At 40.5% G+C, this 6,000-nt stretch overlaps 1 protein-coding gene across 2 annotated transcripts in view; it reads left to right on the top strand.

Moving 5' to 3' along the window:
• The first annotated feature begins 5,447 nt into the window (after nt 1-5,447).
• Nucleotides 5,448-6,000, top strand: part of zfhx3b (zinc finger homeobox 3b) — a 170,713-nt gene continuing 170,160 nt past the window's right edge. For both annotated transcript variants that reach the window (XM_063475620.1, XM_063475604.1), the window contains exon 1: nt 5,448-5,496. The gene's annotated coding sequence lies outside the window, so the exon portion shown is untranslated. The remainder of the gene's footprint in view (nt 5,497-6,000) is intronic.

Below are 6,000 nucleotides of genomic sequence, written 5' to 3'. Positions count from 1 at the left end.
TATACGGTGCTTCATCTCATGAAAAATAAGAGCATGCTGCAATAGCATGTTCCTTATACTTTACATACGTGCTGTTGCACACAAGCAAAGCCGGGCAGAAACCTTGACCTTGCAGAATCGAAATAAGGGGATTGCAGCCCAGTGACCTGTGGAGGATGGGGGTTTTCATTCACATGCCTGGAAAGCTAAATCTCACCCCACCCCTCTTCGTGACTTTCCTCTTCTCCCTCTTCCACTTCCAGTCGTGTGCTTTTTGCTACCTTCCCTGTGTATGACTAAAACAAGCAGGGGGGAGGCTATACCACTTATCAGCTGATATAGGACATGTCCTCAGACAGTGCCATTGATTGTATTGACTGATTAATTTGTGATTTTCCCATACAGTTGACTGCTTGTAGCTTTAGATGATGGGACTGGGCTTATATGGAGTGATGAAATTTTCTCGAAGGGCTTTGGCGTTTGCTGTAGTTCATAAATGAAAAAGTTAAGAAAGCCTAAGATTCTATCTTGTATATTTCTTTTCTTTTCTTTTTTTGTCACAAGAGACTATTCAGGATTCACAAATTAAGAAGGTAAACATCAGTTCTTCTTATTCTTTATCATCATGACCTTCACTTTGACCTCTTTACCATGCAAATGAGGCGGAAACTGTCCACATGATTACACACATAGACTATACAGGATCACATCAGATACACAGACAAATGCACTGCCCTCTTGCTCTCTCAACACACTAACAGAAACACATACAGACTGACCAGATCACACCCCCTTGGGGCTGTGGGGCAGTGCTTGAGTGATGTCTCCCCAGGGGGCTGATATTTTATAGTTTGTGTCCATCAGTGCTGTAGCCTGGGGCACCAGGGTTGACAGTAAGTGCTCTCAACACCGGTGACACTGATTCATCTGAGCTATGACACAGATGAGAGGGGAGAGATGAGGGACAACCAGAAAATATTAAACAAAAAAAGTAAAGTTTCTGTCCTGTGTTTACATGAGTGCATACTCTGTGCGCTTAATCAGAATCCAGTACATTTCAGTGTTAGTGAACACCAGACTGACTTTGTGATCTTTGATTGCAGGTCGATCGCAACACACATGGCTGTACTATGATATGGCGGACTAATATGGGCTAGACTAGGCTAGACTAGAGTTATTGGCTTGAGGAAGGGACGGCAATCTAACATGGCATTTCAATTTCTCATTCTCCCTCATGGCTGTGCTGTGCACTGCTGCACCTCTTCTACATATATATAGGGAGGACGCCTCTGAACCCCAGCCTTCTGGATGTGCATACTAAGCAATCAATGTGTCACCTCTTCCTGACAATCCTATTTTTTCATATGGGGGCCATGCTCATTTTTTCTTGTCAGCAGAAGGTAATTTGCTGTATTGTGATTCAGTCCTAAAACTTGGTGACGAGGTGTCTGATAAGTCTCTATCTCCCCTCTGTCTCCCCCATTCCCTCACAGCATTCCATGCATCACCCATGCTAAGGAAAAAAAAAGAAAACCAAAAGAAAGCACCCCCAACCCCCATTCTGTCTACACCCAACTGCACCCCCACAACCCCGTCCCTTCTTTCCACACCAAGCCGAACATAGTTGTATCTGAGGCGGGCTGCTAAATTAGATAAGCGGGGCTGTGGCGCAGCGCCCCTGATTAATAAAAGATGCAGTGCTCCCTGGGGATGGCCCCTCTGAGGGCCGAGCAGAATCTACCCACAGACAATGGAGTTTGCTGGCACACAATGAACAGGAAATGGAGAGAATAAACCAATCATGGAAATATAACATTTAAAGCAGGACTATCCTGTGACCCTCTCTAGCATTATGCATGCATCATAATAGATAATAACAAATGTTGGAAGTGAAAAAAGAACAAAATATTAATATATTCATTTATTTTGAAAGAATATCCTTCTATTGACATATGTTGGATAGACAAGCAGAGGTCCTGCTGTTTTAGGATATTCAGGAGAGCATTTCCAAGTCCTTTAGCAGAAATCCTGCATGGTCAGTGTTGCTCTTGCCACAAACAGTGCACATTTAAATTATATACTTTTTAAAAAATATTATTTTAAGATGACCAAACTATGAAATATGGGACAGAACCTTAATCGCTGGTGTCATTTGCTTTCAGACTCTTATTTGAACACTGATAACATTGCTTTTTGTGTGTAAATCACGAAAGACTCCTAATGAATTCGGAGACAATCCTAAAACAAGCTCAGATGTAGACAACTAGAACAAATTGTTACTTTATTTTTTACATTTTATTTTAAGAATGATGTGAAAAAAACAAAACAGTCTAAATAAAGTCAGCCAATTAATGCATGTTTTAAAATCCTTTGTTTTTCAAGCCTTGTCTGCAGTTCACACTTGTCAATAGTTGGATATAGTTAAGTTTAATTTAAGCTAAATATTAAACGTGTTTTTCTTTCAGTCATATGAGGTTTTGGTTATTTTGCTACTTTTCAAAAGAGCAACATCTTTTGTAGCTCTAGTCATAATGTTGGATGTGAAACAAGTGCCTGCCACATTAATCTGTAGGGCTGTATTTTGATTCATTTACATGTTTTTTAATTATATTTAAACTTATTTTTAAATATAGCAATTGATTGGGTGGGGTTAACAGTAAAAAAAATAGTTATATTAAGTCTAGTTATTTTCATAGAATACATTTAGAGAATTTGCTAAATGAGAGAAAAAAATTTGTACTACTACATGTAGTTAGTTACTACAGTTAATACTTAGTACATATTCTTTCACATGTTTCATGGTTTAAAGAAAGACTGTCTTCTTGGATTTTAGTTTTTGCGTATACTGCTGGTCCACAGAAGTACTCCTTTATAACAGCATAAGAAAGATATAAATGTAAATATTGTTTACCTGCAGGAGAGTGTGCAAAAAAAAAAAAAAAGGCTAACACATGCTCAGCTACCTTTCACACCCACATCGTGTTATCATGTCTTTTCAGTCTTACATCAGTTCCATTCGCATTTGCCATCTAATCGCTTTGTTACCAGGAGAATATTATCCCTCTCACTACTCATGTTTATAAGACAGCCAGCAGTGATCCTGTTGCCTATGGAGACCACTGAAATCAAGGCTATATAGCTATCAGTGTTTCCTTTCAAAATTTGTCCTCTAAATTGTGCATTTAATGCTGTTCATAAGAATACTTACATAATAATACAAAAGCATCCCCTTAAACCCACCTTTCTAACGCCGACAGACGGGTTTACCAGGCGAATGCAGGGCTACATCACCACTAAACAATCAACATGAATCCATCAGCACATAGCCTCTTATGTGCGCATGTGCACTCCTGCAGCCACCGGGCTTTAGCAGACATGTTTCTCCTTTGCTCTGTGTTAGTGGTGATCCATGTGATTGCAGCATGGATCATGAACACTAAAGCATTTATCTTTAAATAACCTCCATCACCCCCGTCGCTACTGAACAATAGCGGGACGCTTCTAATTTTCTGCACTGTAATGGTAGTCATATTGAGATGAAAAAGGTCAGGGGTTGGCTTGCGAGGTTCTGATTGGTTTGGCGTGTCACAGTTCCCCCGGAGGAAAAAAAAAGTGGAAAGTGATATTTCACTAATCGAACTGTCCTACAAAAGACCATTTGAGGTGGTGGGTAGAACCAGTTCTGTAATGATCCACCAGTAAAAGACTAAACAAAAAAATTTGATTGTGAAGTCTTGCGTCAGCAATTTGTGCTGCTTTTCCATGATCAGTGACACACAGCCTATAGTTTCCCACAAATTGTATTTTAAAGTTTAGTGATTCAGATTACCTCCCACCACCTAAAACCAGCATGGAATGATGGGTTTTCTTTGTGCATATGTATGTGAATGTGCAGTTTAACCTGCCTTTGACCTTCATGTGCTCACATGTATTCTCTGAGCTACTGTTATAAAACTCTGCATTGGGCTGTTTTAAAAGGGAAAACTATTTCTTGTTGAAGTAGATAATATAAGGTATTATGCACTGATTCCCCTCAATCCTCAAGCTGTTAGAGTAGCTGGTCCAGTCACATGCACCTAATTTAGGACATAACTCATGCATTTATATACTGTTTGATATTATGTTAATTCCCAAAAAGGGTTATGGATCAGCAACAGTAAGAAAACTTGCATTTGTTTGTCATTTTTTTGTTTTGTTTTTCCCTGCTTGTCAGCTTTTGCATAATCTATTTGGTGAGGTGTCTACATATTTTTTTTATTCCAGCCTGAAGACCAAATGCATCACATATTATGCACTGACCCAAACTGCATTTGCCAAACAGCGATTCAGCCAGTGGGAGTGGTCTGATCTTGTTGAGGAAGCTGCCCTTTAAGGTCATTACAATGGTCATGTGATAGGCTAGCAGAGCCCCCTGGGCCATATGACAAACCGAGCTGCCAGGCCGAGGTGTGTGTCAGGGGTGTTTTTCCACAAAGCATTCCATAAAAGTGTAACTGGGCTGTATTTGCCCTTTCCTCCTGCTATGCGTTCAGCCAACAGGCCCCTGAAGATCTCTTAAAAAGTGCTGATCCAGAGAGCTGGGTTGGTGCTCTTGTAATCCTTCTAGCTCTGCTCCACCTCCCTTCACATTCCCACCCTCTATAGCTCCTGCATCTTCCCTCACATTCCCTCACTGTCTCCTGTGGATGCATTGCTCTGGTGTGAGCGAAATAGGTGATTGGATGACGAGGCTTGCTTGGGCCCCAAGCTAATTACCACACATGAGAGCATGACTAAATAAATCTTAAGTGCTGCTAATTGCTTGGCAGTGAAAACAATAACTGTGGTACTTGCCCAGAGGCTCTGGGGTAGTGAGGGGCCGGGGCACTGGGGACCGGGGGCCCTGGCACTGGGCCAGTAGAAGACACCAGTCGAGCGCCTCACTCGCTCTGCCGTCATGTTAAAGTCACACACCACTTGGCACTGTCACTACATGCGCCATCTGCCCCCACAGCCACCACTGAGTCTAACACTAACACACTCCCTACAGCCCTCATCAGCAAAGAATAACGCATACATGACAGGCACAGACAAACTCAGTCTGTCTGTGGAGCCATCATACATCACTGCATTAATAAACATGAATTAGTAATGGCACAATTAGATGGGGTTGTTCTGACATTTACTGGTACAATAATGGCGTTCTCCTCTCTGCAACCCCCTTTAGCCTGTAGTGAAGCACCATCAGACGCAGACATTTAGATGTGAGGGGTTAAAAGGGTAGAAATGTCCCTGCCTGTATTTTTTTTTTAATCAGAAAGATCTCTATCAGTGTTGTGTGTTTATATTTTTATATTTATGGTCAGCTAATGATACTGGCCAAAACCCTGAATTCAAATCCTGCTTTGGTTTGGCCTTATTCTTTCTTGCTCTCTTGCCATATGTATATATGTATTTAAACAAGTAATTGTGTGTCTGTGTGTGTTTCCCTGTAGGTTGCATTCTGTGAGTGAAGAACACATTTGGTGTGGCCCAAAGGTACGTTCAACACAGACATACTGCCAGACCTAAAATACTGAATGAGACATGACAAAGTTTTTAGCTTTGTCACAACACTCAGCAAAGATAAATGCCACAATTAGCACAGTTAATTTAGCAGATTCTCTGCACTTTCTGACAAATGTTGTGTGACTGTGTTTTCAAGTAGTCTTCATTTAAAGTCAGTAAATGTTAAAATACTGTCCCCCATAAAAAGACTGAGCCAGTGCAGTCAATGAGCACCACTATATACTGTTAAATATGTACACTATCGAGTTGTTTGATAAAGCACTTTTCCAGGATTGATACTTTTATTTAATGAAAAATTATAAAACGAACAAAACATAGCTTAACATGGATATTATGAGCAGTGTATGTGCCGAAGATAAATATGTCTTATTTTTTAACACATTTCTGAAATAAAAATATTGCTTAGAAACACCTGAAAATATACCAATCAAAACACACAGTCGGTTGCAGATCTTGTAAGTTCGTAGGTATCCA

Source organism: Pelmatolapia mariae, linkage group LG1 (assembly GCF_036321145.2).
Source record: "Pelmatolapia mariae isolate MD_Pm_ZW linkage group LG1, Pm_UMD_F_2, whole genome shotgun sequence".
NCBI lineage: Eukaryota > Metazoa > Chordata > Actinopteri > Cichliformes > Cichlidae > Pelmatolapia > Pelmatolapia mariae.
The sequence above is the reverse complement of the archived record's forward strand: the minus strand, read 5'-3'. Positions and strand labels throughout refer to the sequence as shown.